Here is a 23,887-nt window from a genome sequence, read left to right as displayed (position 1 = left end):
TTGGGTTGTTTATTTTCTGATTTTTTTTAATGGTATGGTCTTAACAGTTGAATGTGGCTAAGTGTTACTCTTCTAGCTGATGAAATAATTACTGATATTATCTACTATTTTATTGGTGTTGCAACTCCACTTATATTTTTATTATTATTATTATTATTAATTTTATTTTATTATTATTATTATTATTATTATTATTATTATCATTTTTAATTTTGTATGCATTGGCTACTATTAATATGTTATCCAACAACTATTTATTCTTAAATTAGTAAATGTTTGACTTGTTACTGGAGGGTATTTAGCTTTATCTGTTAATTCATTTTGTAATGGCCTATTAATTGCTTCTTGTAATGTGTCTCCCATTATTAGCTGTGAATAATTTTAAGTTGCTTGAATTACCATTATAATTCTTATTGTTTATTTTTCTGGCATGAATCTCTTGTTCCAAGTCCAATTTGCAGACTTTATTCATTAAAGCTCGAGTTTGGTTGAAACCCAACATTCTTCATTCTTCAAGTCAACTTTGTCATTATTTCCAAGTTTAGGAAGCTGATACAAAATAAAGGGAAGCAAGGACGTGCTAAAATATAACCGCTACAAATTTGGAAGGCATAAAACGAGTCTATATATATATTCGTACACGCTGATATACAAAAAGTGTATACAAAAACGAGTATTGAGTTAGAACCCAAAAATTGCAGAGAAATTAGCCCAAAAGGGGGGCCTAAATTCAACTTCTCGACCTTGCTCTTAATTGTGAATATTTATTATTTTGTTTATTAACTCTAATTTTAGAATTATTAATCTCCCAATAGAAAACTATATTCTTTATGTTAGTAAAATCTTTTATCAATATTTGGAAATCTTTAGTCAATTTTTTATTTATTCAACAATTAATTTACATGGTTTTCATACTTTAATTAAATAAAATAGGTTCAAATTATTATTTTAAAAAATGATTAACTAAATTTTGATCAACCTAATTTCATAAAAAATTCTACAATTTAATTCAGATATTTCAATTAATATCCTCTTTTCTTAGAAATTAAAAATTATTCTCTATATAATTATTTTCTCAAATTAATCATTTTCTAAAAATTAGTCAAAATATATTTGACCTAAGTCATTGGATAACCGCCTGTTAGCGGCTACTTTAAGTGCTAATACCTTCTTAATGTATACATAAGAACCTCTTACCCATTTTCTCAAATTTTTTAAAAGTTTATCTTTTAAAATCTTTTTTAAATTAAGTTTTCTTAATAAAAAATTAAGTGACAACTTTTTTCTAAGTATTTTTGTTAATTTTTTTTATACTTTGAACATTTCAAAAAGTGATTTTTCCAAGGATAGTAAAATTACGGCATATTAAAAATCAAGTTGGCGATAGAAGGGAGCAGTTGACATGTGATAGAACGTTTCACGATGATGTGGTTAGATCGCCCAAGGTTATAGAAATTTAAGATGCTGAAGGACAAAGTAAAAAGTTAATGGAACTGGTCAAAGGGCGGATCGTCGAGTGGATCGACAATCCCAACTTATTGTGCCGAATGGTCCTTCGCAACACGATTTTTGGTGACAATAAATACATTTTTAAACATTATGTTTCGTATCAAATTTTATTTCATTAGAGTATATTTTGAGTTAGAACTGAGAGTATTAAGACAATTTTTTCCTTATCTTTGAAGATTTGAAGATTTCCATTTTTTTAGAAATTAGAAGTGGGTATTGGGGTTCTTCAACATTGACCATCGTAAAGATGAAATTAATCTTTCCTAGTTCAAGGAAACACAATTTTGTAGCATTTTTTTCTAATCTTTTTATGATGTCTAAATAAAACCCCAATTCTTAGGGTATGATTATGGGTTGATTTTGCTGTTGGGCATTGTTATTTGATAGTCTAAATGTTTTTTTAAAGTGATTCCATTTAGTAATTATGGTTTAATCTAAATTTTTGTAGTTTCAAATGCAACTCTACCTTCATGTTTTTGGATTACTTGAGATAGAGGTTTTAAAACCAAGATTACTGATTTGATGGTTTGTGGGTATTGGGTTATCATGGGTTCATCTTCAGAGAGTGAATCTTAAATCCTTTTCCACACATTCATCTCGAGAGAGTGAATGAATTAAAGGGAAAATTGCTCTTAATATTTACTTATTGTTGTTCGAGAGAAACCAATTTGATTTGGGGTAAATTGTTCGAGAGGAAGTTTATCCCATTAAAGTCTAGCTTATTCACTGATTTACAACAATTTACTATCAATTGCAATTACCCTCCTATCTACCTTATCCTATAATCCATTTACATCCCAAGAACTCGTCTCCTTACTTGTTCCTTAGAATTATTTGTTGTTGTAGTTTTTAATTGCAATCAAAACCCCCTATTATTTGACACTTGTGTCACCCCTAACTTAAACCATGCTTTTACTCGTAAATGTTTTTACCTATGATAGAGTTGAATATATTTGTACTTGGCTTTTAAATCTTAAGTACGTACTAATCCTTGTGGGATTAGACCCCAACTAACTTAAATGGATTATATTATTGATTAACGAACATTGACACTAAGTATTGGATGAAGTGTTTTGATATGTGAAATAAAAATGGCGCCGCTTTCGGGGAGTGTTGTTGTTCAAGATACTTTAGTTAAGTTGAATTTTGTTCTTAATTAGTTACAGTTGAAATAACTTAATTTTTAGTTTTAATTTATGTGTTACTTTTTTGCGCCAAGATTTGGAGAATATTTGGTAGCTAAAGTGACCCAAAGAATCACCGTCCTTTAAGATTGTTGATTTTTAGGGATAACATTCTAAATTTTAAGCAATTGGAGGGTGAATACATTTATGAGTTGTGGTAAAGGTTTCAGATCCTATTGCGGTAATGCCCAACTAATCGAATTCCACATAAGATGCTTCTGGAATGCTTCTACAAGGGTCTTGGCCCCAAAACTAGAATAGTGGTAGTCCAACTTTCTTCGTGTTGTTTGCTTGGAAAATCCTAAAAATCAACAGTTTAACTCTTTGATTGTGTGTCTAAGAACAACAAGGAGACTGAGAAGGACCAACACTTAGCCACATTATTGACTCAAAAGGACGCCTTGGCCAAAAAGATCAAGGAGCTTAAAGTAATGTCCAAGAGGAAGGGCATATATATTCCCCCTCACGAGCGTCAAAAGATGAAGAAACAAGAGGGTGGGTAGATTGAAGAGTTTCTATTACCATTCTACACTAGGTTGAAAAACACGACATATTATTGGAGGAGTTAAGAGAGAATGTCTTGATGTTGAACAGATGACAACCTCTCATGCCATGCTTATCTAGCTACTAGGGTCTCAAGTAGACCAAGTATTTTCTTAGCTCTTTCCAGAGCTGAAAGAAGAGTTGCCTTATTAAAATGCGGAAAACCCAACTACTGGAACTTAAGTGGGACTTGCGTCGTGCCACGACCTTAACTAAGACACTTCTTGGGAGGCAACCCAAGTGTTTTAGTAATAATGGTCTGTTTATTGTGCAAGTCGAAGCGTGGAAAGTATTTGAAAAGTGTAGATTGTTGAGCCAAATGTCCAGTCTCACGAGCGCATCACCGAGGAGGTCGACGTGCTCGGCTTGAACCGCCCGTTTGACTCATGACAATTTTAAATTCCAAATAAATTGAGTGAAAGTCAAGATTAGAGTTCTCATAAAAAATGAAGAAAACAAACATGAGAAGAGGTAATAATGATTACAACAATACATTGAAAATGTATAAGTCAACAATTCAGAGTGACCATGCCTTAAACCTTAGCCCCATTACAAGCCTAAACTACATTTTAGATCTTACATGAACTAGGTTGTGTGATGATTGAAAAATATTGGAAAATTTGTGAAACAAAGCTTGCATATGTTTCTATTTTGAGAGAACGATTGATTCTTATTACTTTGTTGATTTTTTTGTGAGAGCAATCTTTCTTGATATAAGAACATGTGAATGCATTTTTTGAAACATGTGCTTGCATTAGACAATAAGCTAACCTGAGCTTGAGCTTGTGTTCAGACTAGCTAGTCCCCATTTGATGTTTTTTTAATCATGATTTAGGGAACATGCTAAAGATAATAGTCTTAACTTGGCTCTTGTATGTTAGATCTCGTTCAGTATTGTTGTAGACAACCTCATTGTGCTTATTGCGTTTTTTATTTACTTGAGGACAAACAAAAGTTAAAGATTGGGGTGTTGATGAGTGGTAGATTACACTAATTCAAGGTATATTTGGCTCATAATTAATGTCCACAATCCCTAAATTTTATCTTTCTAATCAAATATTGTTGATTTGCAACTATGAGGGCAATAGGACAAGGCAAGAACTCAATTTCAAAGAATGGCCAAAAATACAAAAAAAAGTGCAAAGTGAACATTGATGGTCGTCTCACATGAAGGGAGGATTTCCAACAAAGCACATCCTTACCTAAATTGATAGTTCATAGCACCTGTGTCTATAAAAGAAGGTCGACGGACACAAGTAGAGAAGGAAATGCATTAAGTTAGAACAACCAAAGTGACATTATGCAAGGAAAAGAGTTAATGCTCAAAAGATGGTCTACAGTGGTATTCGCGATTTGTTGAAGGTGAAAGGCAGACTTGGTTGAGTTCGCCAAAAGAGGTTCAAACACTTGAAACCTAGAGCATCACAAAGTGAGCTGAAGAATTAAGGGTGATTCACCGAATGAGTTTGGTGAGCCTGACTAATATTGAAGAGCTGATTATTAAGTTAATTATGGGCTAAATTCTGGGTAGTATAAATAACCCAAATGATGCAATTTTTAGAGATTCGGAAGGATTATATTCGAGAAGTTATATTAGCAAGTTAAAAATAGAGAACACTTTACTTTTGAAAGAATTTTTTTTTAGTTCTTGGGGTTTTATTATTTGAGACTTGTTTTTTGATAAATTGAACTTATCCAAAGTGGGTTTACTCTTAATTGTTTGATTTCAAGTTATCCATATCTGCTTTCATGGAAGTATAATTTTCTCTACTTTTGGGATGGCTGGCTAAAAATCCTGAGATATTGAGGTGTTTTAATGGGTTTAGGTGTTGATTTAATGTAGTGAGTATTATGCTATGCTCTTTTTTGTTGTTATTCATGCATGAATTTGGCCTAATTACCATGGGGCTAAATAATGGGTTAATGTTGCAAGCTTAATTCATACTTTCGATCTCCAATTGATGCTCAAAAGAGATAAATTAGAATGGGTAATTAGTTCAATACTATCAATTTAGGTTTTATTTCTATGGAATTCTTGAAAGAGAGGTTATGAGTTGGACATATTTGTAATATTCTTAAAATAGAAGATAGAGTAAGGTGTTGGGTTATTTAGGTTTGCCAATTAGAGACTAAAAGAAGATTCGATGTAAGGATGCTTTCAGATCGTAAGAAGATTAGATTCATGATTAAAGATGAGTTAGCCTATTCATGAATGTAAAATACTATAGAGAAAAACAATCACCCTTGTGTTACGTTGATATCCAATCTCCGCACCCTAGATTGCTTGTTAACTCTTGATTTCATTTCAATTTTAGTTTAATTGTGATATTAGACAATCAAACCTTTATATTAAGTTGGTGGTACCAAGCACCCACAAATTCTAACTAGTACAAATGACTTGATTAAAAGTCCAAATTTCTTGATAAGAAATTCGTCATGATATACCATTCCCTTTGGGATTCAATCCCGACCCTTTGTTGGGTTTTCTACTAATGACGATCACTCACTCTTTTAATTGATTTTAGAGTGTGATTTGAGTGTATTAATAATGTGTTTATATATACTGTATGAATCCTCATATGAGTATTTTATGTGACTTATTTGATAAATTACTAGGTTAATATAAGAATGTGACTAACGATAGAGGAGTTGCATTGACCTGTCACTTAGGAATTAAACTTAATTGGCATTAACCAGGAAAGATCGTAGTGAAGACATTGGGGGGGGATGATTTTACTTAGTTAGTGATAGGCTATAACTTTGATAAATAATAAGGAATTCATAGAATTTATTGAAGTTAGAATCGACTTTGATTCACATGGACTCTTAAGTTATTGATATTCGGACATGATTGAGTTTGCTGATATGAATTAAATAGCGTAAGATTGCACTAGTTATCCCTTGATGAAATCATTGAATTCTTTGTGTTGCCAGTATACATTCGAGTTGATATATTGAATTTTATGTTTGATGAGAGGGTTTTGGTTTTAGAGTAATTATTTAGTAAATCGAGTACCTAATTAGAACATAAACTATATATAACAATATACAGTGATTAGGTACCTCACTGATACACATACCATATTTATCATTATTGTGGATTAAATACCACAATGGTGTGATACGATGGTCCCCCGCAGGTCATGACTATTGGAAATAAATAAGACCCTTAGTATGTGTACACTTTACTATTGTTGTGTAAGTGTTAATGAATGTTTTGAGTTATTCAATATGTTGAGGTGCTTGATGCTTTCATGGCCCATAATTTAATAGGAATTATTATGTGGTAAAAATACTTTCTAGGTTGATTTTTTTAGGTGTTGCATGTCAAATAATATAGTTGAAGGGACTAATCATCAAATAAAATTACATCATAAATTAAAGATCTTATGTAATAGAATGTTCAGTTTGATGAATGGAGGTGATTTAGGTGGAAGAGGACCTTCATGGTGAACTAGTGATTTCTAAGTTGTATATGTTGCATGATCTAACCTGGTCGACTAATTCTACTTTTACTACATCATCTGTAGTCTGTAAATGGGTTAAATATTGCTTAGAAGTCTCTCATCTGAAGCGAAAAATAATTTCCCTTGATCTAAATAACGTCCAACTAGTCTTTCTCCTTAATACATGTTATTAACGAAAGTGCATATAATGAGCTTTCTAGTTGGACAAGACAAAGAGCAATTGATGTTTTCAATTGGTTGTCCCACTTCTAAGTCAAATCTATTAATGAAGAGGGTGTGGTTCATCTTATGAAGACAAGATCCTGCGGGGGTGGGTGGGTGGGTGGGATGTAAGAACAAGATACAAAACAAAAATAATTTTTTTTTGTATTTAAATATAGGTTTAAGTTGTAAGACCCCCAAAATGAGTTAGGTTACCTAGAGCCTAAGATGTTATTTGTAAGGGTATAAAATCCTAAAATGGTTTATAATATGGTATTGAGGCAGTGTGTATAGTTTGAGGTGATTTAAAAGTCAAACGTCAAGGGACGACAAAAACGTTCGACGACTAGTCACCTATGTGCCTCATGTGTCTATACTTGCTTATATTTGTATGTCATGAGCTTATGAAGTATTAAAATGAATTATAATTATGTGTCTAGGAAGCATATGAAGTTTCATTAAGTTTGGAGGTCAAACATCGAAAAATGTCTAAGACGTTCGAAAGATAGCCCTTGAGACGTTCAAGTATGTCTTGATGGGGCCTAGCATGTTTGGACATGTTTTATGTGTGCTTTTTGGGTGAAACTTTCATGGAAGGTCCTTGAATTTTCAATGTGCATATTTTCATTGGAAATATCCGGGTACGACTTCTCATGGTCCCGCCAAAGGGCCCATAAAAAGTACCTAAGGGCTGTCGAGACACTGAATCGACTGAACAAAACGACACCTAGTTGGTTGACCAACAGCTTGTTGGTGAGGCCTCTTCGATGGAAGCTTATTCTAGGAAAGTCTCAACCCAATAAAATGCCGAGTTCCAATCGACTGAAGCGACAGACTGCCCGTCGATGGACCTACTGACCGTCGATGGTGGTCCGTCGATGCAGCCTAGTGACATTGCCTGCACACTACTCGTTGAAGGAGTGAATGGAAATTTACCCCACGTACTAACCTGAACCAACTTGATTTATTTATATATTTTGGGTGTATATAAGTGATAAAAAACGTGATCAACCCATTCCAAATCCCACATACGCAAAATAGACTTTCCCTCCAAAACCAATTCTCCCTAGAAACTTCAATTGTTGGTGAAGCTCAAGAACAACTTGGATCTTGGATTTCCATGGATTGATCATCAATGTTTAGAGGTTTTCAATTAGACAAAGGTAAGGTGATCCTTCATCTCTAAGTAACCTTTCACTTGAAGAGTTAATCTCAAGGTTTTCAAAGAAGTTTTATGATCAAATCTCTTCTTCTTTAATCTAGCCACGAGTTCTTTCTAAAAACATTTTTAATGGCTTAATCATAATGAATTGATGTTAATGTATTGTTTTAATGCGAAAAAATCCAATTGCATGATGAACCCATGTCCCTTCCCCAAATCGATTTAGCCTTGAATAGACATTGTGATCATGGCTTGTTATTGATTGAAATGTGATTCTATTACGTTGAATTGTTTATATCTACTATTGTTTACGTGAATTGATGATGAAGGGTACATGTGGATCAATGTATGAAGATTTGAACATGCTTAGACTAGTTATCAAGGTGATCACTATGACATTGATCTTTCATTGTATAGAAATGGAATTCAGTTATGTTGAGAGTCTTGTAGCTACTGTTGTAGGTTAATATCATGATTTAATTGTGAATATAAATCTTGTATGATCAAATTTAAGAAGGCTTGGTTTGAATTGATCTAGGTTCTTCTAGTCTATCAAGTAGTAACTTGTGATCTTGACGTTGAGAGGATTGTTATATGACTCGACCATGGTTAATTGTCCTTAGCCAATGATTATATTTGTAATGTGATGATAATTAGGTAAATTTATCTAATATGAATAGATAAACATTAAATTTCTAGATATGGATTTAGATTTTTCTAGCCTATAAAGTGAGTGTTGTAATGTATATGACATGATCTAACTGTTAGGGTAGATAAAGCATGATTTCATTTGAGTAATGATCTCTTTATCTACTGACCTATATGTATATTGTTGATAAATTGTTATTGTTGATCAATGCAAGTGAATTGGGTTAAAGATCTATTTTCTTCTACTTTCTAGTATATATATCATGTATTGTATTAGTTTGTAATGTGATCTTATAGCGAATTTTACATGGTTTCTTTTATGATTATGGTACTTTAGCTACTTACCTATACTTGAATTATTGATTAAAGAGTAATTATGGTCAATCATGACCAAAGGGAAAAGGATTGGTAAGAATTACTCTACCCTTCTACTTCTCTACTTCTCTATAGTATTATTGATGAAGCCTTGTATGGCATTCTTTGCATGGTCCACTTATGGTGGCGGTGTTTACTTTATATTGTCATTATATATGGGTTGATCATGGCCTTGAAATAAAATTCATTAATATATGAATGAGTGATTATGATGATCACACTATGCGATGTTTATGCCTACTTTCCTATTCTAGTTGTGATCTAGGTGGTGTTGCTATTATATAAGCATGTGTATATTTAAGTTTGGGAAATTGTAGGTGCTTCCATTGATGATTTAAAATGGCTAATAGTCCCTTACATATGTACCCCTATGTGAATGCATGAATAGCAAAAGTTAGGAGTCTTGAATATTTTGTGAAAGATCTCTTGCCTCCTATGCTAAATGGTGTTGTATGGTCTATACTTGGTTCTGCATTATGGTTTTAAGAAGGTGCTTTCCTTAATATGTTGTTGATAGCCATTATATGATCATATTGACCAAAGTACAAACATTCTCACTTTACATGCATGTCTACAAGTAGTATAGGCCATGGTGTCTAAATGAAAGGTATTTCTCATATTCACTAGCGTCTGCTACTACTATGCATGTTAAGAATATGTCTATGAAAGTATGATATGTGTTTCCTTAACTATGATGACTTTATAGGTGTACTAGTATGGGCAAGGGTATGGGACCTTGCCTATGCATTGCACATGTGTGCCTTGATAGGATAGATCCTAATTTTGATTTCTATGTACATGAATATGAATGTATGGTCATGTGTGGTTTTAATGTGTTTATGTGAAAGGAGTGCTCACACACACACACACACACACACAAAAACACACATACACACACACACACACACACACACACACACACACACATATATATACACACACACACACATGAATGGTGATCTAGTCAATAGAGGGGCCTCGAAAGGTGTGCTCAAGTGTATCATAAACTAGATAATGCTAATGATATATGCTATGTCCATGTGAAATGGTCTCTCACATGATTTAGGTTGATGAACTCTCATCTATGACGTATGAGCTAAGTATATAGGGATTCAATCTCCTAAGCCTATGTTTTTATAAATAAATGATAATAAAGGCTTTTTAATAAAGGGAACTTAGATTAGCACCGAGTGAACTTGAATATGAGTGGTGTCCCTTCCCAATGTGGGAAGGAAGGTCTACCATAAATCTCATGAGGTATATAGCCACAATGCCTCAATAGGCATAAATAGGATTCCATAGTTAATAACCATGATTCCCTATCTTGGCATAAAGAGGGTTTTCACATGTACCTCCAAGTTCCATAACTATGCTTTCCATATAGGATCTAGCAAGTGAATTCACTTAGTATGCATGTGTTAATGTTCTACCTTTGCTAGGTAAGAACACCTTCCATTGGTGTAAGTCTCTACAACACCAAATTCCATGTTCAGCACCCATTGTCTTTGTGTAGGTTAAGGCTATTGTTTCGCTAAAGTAAAATGGAAAATTGAAGTAAAGGACTAGGGTGACCTAGGGGAGCTTACTTAGGATAAGTGGAAGTAAAGAACCCATCTAGACATTGCACAAGTAGCTCCTTAGGAAGTTCTAGGAAGGTGTTCTAATGTGTATAATTATGGTTATGTCTTTAAGCATGACATTGTAGTAGTGGTCTACTTGTTATGAAGATGTGCATGGTATAAGTCTAAATAATGTGAACTTTTCCTTATATGCATGATGTTGGTCTTGATGACTATTTGATGAAGGTCTTGCCTAGCTTGGATGAAGTTGTCTTTAATTTTTATGTTGATGTATGAAGTGTTAAGGCTTGTAGTCTCATGATATGTTTACTAAGTATGTGTGAGACTATGGGGCTTCACATGTACATTGCACTAGTATACTAAGATTGAAGTCATGAGTAAGATCTTAAAATGATTTATGTGAAGTGAAGTGACTCTATTTGTAAATGGATGTAACTTACTGTAAACACAATGAAGTCTTGACTTAAATGAGTTTATCATGTGCTATATTTCTATGATGATAAGTGATGACTTGTGTAGGTTGTATGTCTGCTTTCTTTGTGGCCTAAGGTGATTCACTGCACCAAGTATGACTATAGTATTACTTGGGAGGTTAATGAGTAAAAGAAAAGATCGTTCACTGTAAAGCAAAAAGGATCACACTGTAAAGTGACCTAAAAAATGACTTAAACTCCATATATGCTTCCTATGATTTTTGGCCTTTGAATATGTCTATATGAAGTATGTGAATAATATAAATGTTATTGTATAAACATTTTATGAAGATCTACTCAAAACAAAGCATGAGTATGATTTCAAGAAAATGTCCCTTTTAGATGCATGTTTTTGCATGGTTGTCATACTTAGTGCATTCTTGTACTAATCCCATTCTTCTCTACTTTTTACACACTGTAGATTATGTATGCTTAAAGGATGTCTTAAATGGTGAGGAGCTTTATATGTGAATTCCCAAGCTCAAGGAAAGGAATCCTTCTGTTCAAGGATCTCCTACTTATGTTTACTGTAAAGTTTTATGAATTATATAGTTATGTATTATGTTGTAAGGGTTGTGTCCCTAAAGTACTCTAATGTTGTTGAGTCTAAGATTTCAAAGATATCTATAGTATAAGTATTTAATATTATATTTTATATATATGAAGTGAAGTTTCTAAGAATATGATGCGCTATGAAAAGTTTTAAATTTTTCGCTAAGTTTACCATGACAATGTGATGAATGATGACTATGGGCTTGTACATGACCTCCGAGAGGTCAAGTACGCCATGTTACCTCCAGGGGGTGCTCCCTGGATGTGACGAACTTCATCCATGATCCTTAAAGTTATTTGCATAATTCATTTAAACACCTCAACTATGATTCATACTTATTAGACACTCTAACATTAAAAAATATGTGTCTATTGAATACAAAATGACATGTGCATTAAAACTATTGTGCGTATAACTCACACATGGTATTTTGATAAGTTTATCGATAAAATTGTGACACGTGCCCATAGACCAATATAACCATTAAAAATGAATTTTAATTTTGAAAGATAAAAAATAATTTTCAACCCTAATCAATCTAATCCCACCTGCAGAAACCTTTGTCGTTCTTCTTCTTCTTCTATAGACATTCGTCGTTATCGAATCCTCCGTTCTTCCACTTCCATTTTTCTTCTTATTACTCCTAATAGTTTATAGGGTTTAAGTCTATTTCTGTAAAATGTGTAGCCTGCAAAGTAATTTTTGAGAAGCTTATGAGAAATCAATCGATGTAAATCATTTTAAAATCAACGTAGAAGAGAAATTAATTCTATGAAATTTATGATATCATTTTTAATTATAAACTTAATTATTTTACATTTTAATTTGAATAGTGATATCTTTTTAGAGTGGCCTGAAATAGTGATAGTCAACTAACTTTTTTAACTTCAATGCCTGAAAATCTTCTTTCTTGCAAAATCAAATCATTTAGCAGATTTGAAATATATATATATATATATATATATATATATATATATATATATATATATATATATATATATATATATATATATATATATATATATATATATATATATATATATATATATATATATATAAATAAATGTAAAAAATGAAATAACAAAGAAAAAAGAAGTGCAGAGGGTTTGGGTGAAATAGACTATGACTGAAATAAGAGTGGAGTTGATTTCTTTTCTCTATCAAGAAATCCCAAGTGCTGATAAAACAAAAAAATACAAACTTTTACAAAACGAATAAAACTAAAATACTATTTAAGGCTATTCACGCGCATAATATTAAGTGAAGTACACGTATATTTCCATATCAACATTTTGTGTTTAATGGGTACATATTAGGTGTTCAATAGCTATAAAGGGAGTATTAAAGGGCTATATATACAAATAAGAGAATCTTAGGCCCGTCTACGTGATGCCACCACAAATCAGAATTCCCTTTTTATTTATTTATTACGAAAACTAGCCTTCCCCTTTCATGAAAGTTGTGAAATTTATGAAAAGTTGTGATTTTTATGAAAAGGTTAAACTTTAATGAAGAGTTGCAAACTTTTTAAAGGGTTGCAACTTTTCCAAATAGTTGTAAACTTTTTTACAAGGCACAATAAACATTTGTTCACACTGACGCTGGTTCTATGTAAAAAATGGGAGTATTACGTTTCATTTTTCTTAGTAACCAAGCAAGGTCCTTATTCAGGCATATCGTTATCCTAGATACGAATTAACCCTAGTTTCTAGAGAAGATCATGCTCCTCTAGTCTCACGTTTTATTTCATATTCCTCTCTTTATTTCAAGTTAGACAATGAATTTATTTCAATGTTTGTCAATTATAAAATACTAAAACAAGAACAAAAGAGCAATTTATACGGTAACCACCTTTCATCCATAAAATTCAATGTTGCACAATAATTCATAGGGAAAAAAACCCAAACAAGGGTCTTCAAGTACTAATGTCTTTTTAAAAAAGGAAAAGATTTCCTAAGATGACTCCCTACTACAAAGTATGATCATACTAATAATAATTCTTATGGACTATTTTTAGTTGAAGAAACTTCTGATAAAGATAATTGAGTTCAAAGGAAATTGAGAAACCCAAAACCTAAAGAATTGAATTTAGTGTGAAAAAGTAACAACCCACATTAAAAAATTTGTTGGTTTCTTCAAAACATGAAATTTGGAATAGGTGTTTATTTCAATGAATTACTTTCAATATAATATATTATTATATTAAATCCATTAAATTCCCTACTTAATTTTCTTTTATATTCATTTTTCTTTAATTTGTTCAAGTTTAAAATATTCCCTCTCCCCCAATCATCCTAAAAAATTGAAATATATGAGGATAAATAAGGGATCCTCCGGAAGCAAGGAGGCTCACCAAACAACTCTGGAACACAATTAGATCCATAAAGAGTTGGTTGATAATATTTGTTACATGTATCTGCATCATGAAATAATGCAGGCCAAATGACGTCATTACATGGAGTGTACGAGCATGTAAGGGGAATATTGAGCATAAAATGCAAGCTTGAACTGATAAAGAGGAAACATACTCACCTTGACACTACTCAACTCAATTAAACCTCAACTCATGGATACTCAACTTAATGCAATATGAAAAAATGATAAAAATTCAGTTTATATAAATCATTTAAAATAGTAGATAACAACTCAGTGAATTTCAAAAATACAATAATAACACAGTTTGTATGTAAAGATAAAAAATAACTATTTTGGGTAGATTCTCTAATCGACAACCATGACTATTAGCTATATAATGATACTCTGTTTCGCCCACACTGCTAGAACTATCTTATACCTTACTAGGGTATAAAAATCCCAAACTAAGTGGATTCACTAAGATATTCTTAAAAAGTAATAAGGAATCATCTAAAAAGTATGACCCTTTCTACCCGCGTTGGCTACATTGTTTATGATCAGGACTCGTCCCCATATCAGTGCTCAATACTAATCCCAAAATATAACCTCATGTGTATAAAAAAATTTCCTCATCCTCAACTTTGATATTATAACTCAAAAGATTTACTTAAAAGAGATAGTAGTCAAAACTCTTCGTGAACTCCTTCGAAAATCAGTGGTTCCCCTCATTTTAAATGTAAAAGCATTTACTCTTGGGAATACTTAGTTCCCATATATTCACTTTGAAAAACGACACTCAACTTTCCACATATTCATACTCAAGTATCAAGTCTTAAATAAACTTTTAAAACATCGTAAAAGACTTCTCAAAATGTCTTGAAAGAACTCTCAAGACTTGACTCTTAAATCTTTCCTTAAAATTGAATTATGGATTCAAAATATATGATTCATGGTAGGAAGAATCTCTTGATGTTTAATGAAGATTTTAAGTTTGGATATCAAGTAAAAAAAATAGGTACTATCCGAGGGATCTCACATGAAAAGAAAGTTGGAAGGGTAGGGGACTTGGGGACCCTGGCACACTGAGTGGTGCGGTGATCTAGGCCCCAACCAACTAAAGGTGGTTTGGGTTGCACTGAGTGGCACATTATTCAAGGCCCAACCTATACCAGTTGGAGCTCACTGAGTGGCGCTGTGCTCCACTTTTATGCCCAGGTTTTGACAAATTTTATTACTTCAAATTTATATATAACTCCTCTAGAATCGAATGATTCCCTAAAAATCTTATGGATTCATAGATCCAACATAATTACAATGAAATCCACTCTAAATTACTCAAGAATAATACTTAAAACACAAGATCCTTGTCACAAAAAAGGCAACGAAACCACATATCAAAAAATGAAACATAGACTTCAAGAAACTCATCAATAATTCATCAAGAACTCAATATTCCAAATATAATGGATGAAATTCAAATAATTAAATCATGATTGGTGTGTGGGTGAACGAACCCAACACTATGAAAACTTATATTCCTCTATTTGGTGAAACAATTCCTCAATTTGCAAGAGATCTTGTTTATTCTTCATTTTCTCCTATTTTCCAGTTCTTGAACCCCTCTCAAAACCCTAAGCATAGTTTAGGAATGTCAAACCTAACCCAAATAAATTTGACCCCTAAATAATACTAAAAACCTTTTAAGCTGATGGGGTAAGGAACAAAAACAATTACCCCTCACTAATTCGAATAACTCTCCTTAATTTGATAGGTTGACTTCAGACATGTATATTTTCCTCATCTGAACTTGAAATTTAACAATCTCGATGACATTGGAAGGTAGATTACAAGATCTTTTATTTGATATCTTATGGGCTACGTAACTTGTAAAGCCCCAAGCCTACCACTGGATCATGAATGACCCCAAGCTAACCCTGTTGGAATATCATAATCATACTAAGATACCAAAAATGAGATAAATTTGTGCTGAATCTTAAAACATGAAAAAAGAGAAATGATGGGAAATAAACATTCTAAGTCTGAAGTTATAATAAACTGAGTTCAATGACCACTAAAATATTAAACTCCAGTGAATGTAACTATACCTGAATATAAGCCTCTAAATGACAAGATATTGTGGGACTATCGCCAACTAACTCTAGAAAAATTGAAGTGGAAAGACTCAAAATACGATAAAACATGTTTATCATCCTTGAGAAATCAGGCACTATTGATACTACTGAAGTGGAGATCGGGAACTAATTTTGTCAATGTTGAGAACCTAGACCTAAATCACGAGAGCATGTAGCACAGTGTATGCTTCAGTACTTTAAAGGTACTAAGCATGTAGGATAAGATAAAGTTCACAATATATATAACTGAACAAAGCAATACGAGCAATACTATAAACTGAACATGTGGGACATACTGAAATATACTAAATGTTGAACTAACTAATTGTAATAACCATGTAAAAATATTCTAAGACTTAATTCTGAAATGTAACTGACAACTTGAATAATACACTAAAATCTGACTCTGGATCCACTAGTAACCGAAATAAAACCACGAGAGCTATCTGTGGTGTTTGATTTGTCGCCCAATTGAGAAGACCCAGTATACCTTTCAAGAGTATAAATGGTGTGACCACTAAATATGTTGCCCACAAAGTTGACTTAACCTACGAGGGAATGTAGTTCTGGGACTATGATGATGACTGACCCTTAGTCCACTCGGTATTCATCCTACTCCCAAGTGATTAAGTAAGTAGCACATTATGGCTGAATTTCTGTAGTACTGGAATAACCCAAAATACTGACATGCTAAATAAAAATGCAACATTTATATATTGATAATGAAATATTCTTAACTAGAGAATAGATAAGTATTTAAACTTAACTAGAAAGTGTTATTCATGAACTCCATGAATCTATATAATTAGGGCTTTGAATTTGCTGCAAAGAACTAAGAAAAACTTCTCAAACACATAATAATCTAATTTGGATTTGTCTAACAGCTGAATCACAACATAAGTATGAAATTATACAAACCCTAGGTCTAAAAATAATATAGAGAATCAAGAATCTGACTGAATTCTAGGGACCAAATGGGGAAAGGAACCTACTAGTGATATCCCACATGCCTGGTGTGCAATTTCATGGAGAAATGTTTCTATTTCATTGTTGGAACTGGAGGAAACCTTGTTGCGTTCTTTGAAATGTTTTGTTAACTCTTTCCCTTCTTCCCATTTAACTTGATGATTTTTTTGAGAATGAGTTTACTAGGGTTAGTTCTAATTAGTTACTAGGTTAAAAATTAATAGAACGACGTAATTTAAGGGTTAAACAAAGTAGTTTAGGGGCCCTATACGAGGAAAATACAAAATGTCATTTGACTTAAAAGCTATGGGGCCAACCTACAGGCTGACTGATTGTCCATGGACTGACCCACAACGCATTTTGTCAGTTGTGGATAAACCTCTAGACAATATTTTCTAGGATTTTTGGGAGGGCTACATGTGGCCATCCATGGACCCCACCTATGGTTTGTAGGTATCCATACGGTATGTGGGTGGTGCCTGTCGATAGCACCTACAACATCTGTTTTCCTATAATGTGATTGTCTAGGATATGGGGTGTTACATTATTTACCCCTTTGGGAAAATTAGCCCTCGAACGAAGACTAAACTAACTAAATTTAGAGGGAAATGATGAAAACCCTACAATTAAGTACTGGAAACTGAAATCTGACTTAACTATGTTCCATGAACATGCAAATACGTTAAAAGTGCAAGACTGATAGAAGAAACATGATACTAAGAGGGAATCTACCTATGAATAATTGAAAAATTGAAAATGAACTATTACCTCAAAATGGAATGGGATCGACATAAAAGAGATGGGGATACTTGGCCTTCATGTTTTTTTACTTCCCAGGTAGCTCCCTCCATGTACTAACTTCTCTTCAAAACCTTAACTGAAGCGACTTCTTTATTTTTCAGCCTTCAAACATAACAATCAAGAATGTCAACTCGCGTATCCTCATAAGTGAGATTATCCTTCACAATCACAGTTTGCAAAGGTAATATAGATGTTGGATCACCCACACACTTCTTCAACAACGAAATGTGAAAGACCTTACACACTGCTGCTAGTTTAATGGCAACTCTAACTCACATGCTACTTTTTAAACTCTTTGCATGATGTTGTAAGGTATATAAATCTAGGACTAAGCATCCATTTAATTCTAAATCTTATCACCCCTTTCATAGGTGAGACTTTCCAAAAAACCTAACCATTAATTTTGAACTCCAAGTTCCTTCTCATTACATCTGCATAACACTTCCAACGACTCAGGGCTGTCTTAAGTCTGTAATTGATGAGTTGTACTTTTTTCATTGTATCGTAAATAAAATATATCCCTATCAAGTGTGCTTAACCTACTTCAAACCAACCATCTGGAGATATGTATCTTCAACCATATAATTTCTCATTAGGGACCATCTGAATACTAGAATAGTAACTATTATTGTAGGCGAACTCTATAAGAGGAAGATGATCATCCCAAATACCAATTTGGGTCAATTATTTCTAATTTTTAAGTTGGGATACTTATTTCTAACTGTTCAGTTTGGTCGGGGTCGATCAGACTCTCTTGACGTGTTTTATTTTATTTTTTAAAGAGATCCTCCACCAATCCCCTTATATTGTGATAAAACTTCAATATGCATTCTGTATAGGCGCTCTCACTCTCCTTAGAGCCTCGTATAGGTAAAACTTGTTGGTTCGCATTGATGGAAGAATATGATTAGAAAAAAGAAGGATTTTAGTTGTAAGATATCTGATAATACAAAAATCGGTCACACAAGCTCTTAACATGTCCTCTAAGGTATGAATGGTACATTCTTACTGACCATCCATATTTGGATGAAATGTTGTGCTCAGATTAACATGAGTAGCAAGACCACTCTGTACTGACTTCAAAAAATAAGAGGTGAACTGAGGAATGCTATATAAGATTATAGGAACCCATGAAACCTAAATATCTGTTTAATGTAAATTTTGGCATAGTCCTACGCCAAATATGTAGTTTGACAACCAAGGAATGAGCTAAATTAGTAATTGTGTCTATTATTACTTAAATGGAGTAACATTGTCTCCGAGTATTAGGTAAAACGGTAATGAAATCCATATTTATTACACCATCATCTGATATGGTCATAAACCAAACTCCTAAACAAGCATACAGTGAACATCTTTTTCTTATTTCTTTCTTTTTTCCTCAACATGCGCTACACTATTCATAGATAGTCTGCTAAGATTATTAACTACTACACTGGCCTTACTATGGTGGTAAAGAACATTCATATCATAGTCCTTGAGAAACTCAAGACATCTCCTCGGGAAAAAATTCAACTTATTCTGGGTGAACACATTTGGAAGAAGCTTATGGTATGTGAACACATCTAATTGAACACCATACAAGTAATAACTCCAGATCTTTTGAGGACAAATTACTGTTGCAAACTCGAGATCATAAGTCATATGGTTCTTTTCATGCACCAAAAGTTTTCTAGAAGCTTAAGTTATAAACTTAGCTCACTGCATCAATACACAATCTAGGCCAACACTGGATGGATCACAATAGATCACATAACCATATTAACTAGTAGAGTCAAAATGGATGTTGTAGTCAACCTAGTTTTCAGTTCGGAGAAGCTTTCTCACACTCGTCTAACCACTTACTCAATGGAAAATTTATTGATGAAATCATTCCATGAACCTTCTGTAATAAATTGCTAAAACCAAGAAACTTTCGGATATTTGTAGGAGAGGGAGGTAGGTCTAGGCCATTGTGTGACTGCCTTTATTTTCTAAGAATCCACTCGAATCCCTTTTTAGACACTATATGAACAAGGAAAGCAACATATTGCAACCAAAACTCAACTTTGCTAAACTTAGCAAATAACTAGCGATCTTTAAGAGTTTGCAGGACAACCTTCAAATGAATCACAAATTCTTCCTCACTTTTGGAATAAATTAGGATATTATCAATAAAGATAATAACAAACCAGTCCAAATACTGCTTGAATACCTATTTATCAAATTCATGAAAGTTGCAGGAGTATTGGTTAGTGGAAATGACAACTACAAATTCATAATGACCATATCAAGTTCTGAAAGTTGTTTTCGGGATATCCCTATCTCTAACTTTGAGTGAATGTTAACCAAATATGAGGTCTATCTTCAAGAAATTACTAGCACCCTGTAGTTGGTCAAAAAAGTCATTTATCCTGGGGATATGGTACTTATTCTTGATTGTGACATTGTTCAATTGTCGATAGTAGATGCACATCCTGAGAGCACCATCGTTCTTTATCGTAGACAACAGTGGGGCACCCCAGGGAAAATACTAGGGACCTGTTTCGCCATACATTTCTCAAGTAAAATTTTGGGGAAGTTTTTGGCTATTAATATTTGTTCATACAATTGTCATTATTTTGCAAATAACCCAAATTCCCAAATAGTAGTATTTGGGCCAAATTCCATTATTCGGGATCTTTTAAAAATTTAAATTTAACGCTAAATTTTTATGCTTTACAAAAATGTCCTCTATAGTAGTTGATCCAGTTCGCTAAGAACCGGTTCTTGTCTTGTACCGTTCTAATTGATCCGGTTTAATGGCCAATTCAATTTATTTTTTTAGGTGAACGTTATTATAAAGCAATTAGGTCCTTCTAGCCATTGGGGTGGGGCCCAAAATGGCTCAAGACAGCCCTCCACCCCTCCCTAACTCCTTAACACTATATGTATACCCATTTATTTTCATTTAAATCACAAATTCACAAACTATTTCATGAACATCTTAGCGAATCTCTCAATTTTAAATCTCTCAAAAATTCATATCTAGATTTTGTGCTATTGACTTGGAGTTCGGACTTCATAGATTTATTTGAAGTAAATTGGAAGCTTCAATTGGCATCTCTTAATTCTAGCTTTGGTTATACGTCTACTTTTACATAGACATTCGATAGTCTACACCCTTGACGCCGAAGGCACTTAAGAACTATTGTTGGTCCAGAAGAAACACTCAACTTGGCTCACTACAAGCATAAAACTAACTTAGGCATGCAAAAGCTTGAAAAAAATAGAATTCATGAAATTGAACACAAAACTTTAACTCAAACGAAAAACTTTGAATAAAAATAATTGTATTCAACTTGCCATAAAATAGGCAACTTAAGTCTTTTAAATATTTCATAAAATAAATTATATCGACTTCTTAAACTCTACCATCTATCTATGGAGCCTCTAAATGAAAATAATGAAAGTTGGGACAAGACCCATGACATCCTAACAATTTATATAATTGAAAAGTAAATGAAATCCTCTTGGAGCAAGGAGGCTCACCATAGCTAACTTGAACTATAGAATGTATCAACAAAGATCTTGTTGATGATCATAAATACCTATGCCTGTATCATGAGAAGATGCAGGCCAAATGGTTCAGTACGTGGAATGTACAAGCATGTAAGGGGAACTCTAACACATAACATAATCTTGAATCTTGATGAAAAAATACACACTTACCTTCGTCAACTCACTCAACTGATTAATACTCAAGGGTACTCAACAATACTCAAACTTACTCAACTCAGAAGTACTGAAAGATAAGATACTCAAGTCAGAGATGTGATATTCAACTTCGTAGATATGATACTCGACTCAAAGATTAGAAAGTCAACTCCAAAGATATGATACTCGACTTTAAATACTCCACTCATGAATATTTAACTTAACTCATTTAATTATTCAACAGTTTAAATAAATGCAATATAAAGAAAAAGTGAAATTGTTTGAAACATGATGTCAACTCATAATAATAGTATTATAAAAAAAATGCCATGATCCCTCTCAAAGTCAACCTGTGGAATGAATGAATGAAGTCTCATACCCCCATTCACACTAAGCAGAACCTCGTCAAGAACAATACAATTACTGCTATGGGAGTTTCTCTAACAGACAACCACCAATATGAACCTAAGTGGTGATACAACGTCTTTCCCACATTGCCTGGATTGTCCTATACTTTGTTGTCATATAGAACGCTTAACTTAGTGGATCCACTAGCTTAACTTAAGTTTTCATCTAAAAAGTATTATCCTTTACTACCTATGATGGCTACATGGTTTATGGAGACTTCAGTTATTTTAACTCGGTTTCCCATATCAGTACTCAATAATACTCCCAAAATATACTTACTCATTAGTTTGAAAAACAAAAATCTTTCTTTGGTTTGAGATAATTACTCAAAACTTAGCTTACAAGCTCTTTTGGAATCGATGTTCCCTTTCTTTCTCAAATGTGAAAACATTTTGAGGATTCTTTTGGAAATCTCAGTTTCCTCTCATCTGAAATGTAAAAATCATTTACTGTTGGGAATACTTAGTTCCAATATAATCTTTGAAGAAATAAACTTTATTTTTACTCTTTACTCAACTCAATGCTTAAGTCCTAAAATAAAGTTAAAATGTTGGTGAAAGACTTTTGAAAACTTTATAATTTTCTCTTTGATTTGCTCCTTAACTTCTAGACGACTCTTAAATTTCCTTGAATTGAAGTATGAATTAAAGGTTCATGATATCATGTTTAGGGATGATTTCATGATGTTAAACTTTGAGGATTTATGTGGAATTGTAAGCATGAACTAATCAACTTAAGGACTAAAAAACACTTCTCATCTCAAGACTGTTCGACTTATAGGATTCATGCGGAATTTTGGGCATAAACAATTCAACTCAAGGACTTCATGGGTAACATGTTACGGTTCTATTATTAGAAACATAAACTCAAATTGTTTAAAAACTTATAACTTAAGACTTAGAATTTGCAGATGCTACTCCTCTCAAAGATACACAAATTGTGGAATTCACGCGGAAGTTATAGGCCAGAACAACTCGACTCAAGGGTAAAAATATCAATAAGGAACTCATTTATAGGAACCTTCTCATTTCCATGCTTACTTACTCAAATCTTAGTTCAAATCAATAGTTTAGCTCAAAGAATTCACAATTGAACTCAAAAGCTTTCTTGAACTCTACTCTTAACTCTCTCTCGAATGTGAATTATGAATTTAAGAGTTATTGTTCATGATATAAAATATGTATTTAGCAGTGTATAATCATGAATACATTCTCCTCGCTCTCATTATCACATGCTCGAGTCTTGAATAAAGTTACTAAATGTTGTAGAAGAATCCATAAAAGGATCCAAAGGGATTTTCTTAGAATGTTTGAAAGAATTCTCAAAACTTAACTCTTAACTCTACCTTGAATTTGATTTATGAATTCAAGGTTATGATCATGTTAGGAATGATTTTAGGTGTGCAGAAGTAGATTAGGTTAGTTAGAATAAAAAAAGGAGTGAATGTGCACTTTAAACGAACTCAAACAAAGCAACAGGAGGAAAACTGGATGGGGCAGGAGACCCTGGGTCTATGGGTACAGAGGGGGGTTTGGGGCACTATAGCAGGCGCATCATGCCAGGCCCCATCCAAAAAATTTGCCAAACTTCGTTGCTCATTTCTCACCCTAACTCGCCTAGAATCGAACAATTTCTTTCACAATCACATGGATTCAATTACTTAAATTAATTAAACTCTCATCTACTGAATACAAAAGTAAAATTACTTAATTTTATCTCAAGAAATTATCAAAACCTCAACACAACAAGATTTTGAATGAACTTCACGAACACCTATCAAGAACTCATCAAGAACTCTAATCTTTCAACTTCAAGAATGAAATTTTGCAGAAAATAACATAATTGGATTGTGGGT

The sequence above is a fragment of the Solanum lycopersicum genome, chromosome 10 (assembly GCF_036512215.1).
Source record: "Solanum lycopersicum chromosome 10, SLM_r2.1".
NCBI lineage: Eukaryota > Viridiplantae > Streptophyta > Magnoliopsida > Solanales > Solanaceae > Solanum > Solanum lycopersicum.
This window is presented reverse-complemented; position numbering follows the sequence as displayed.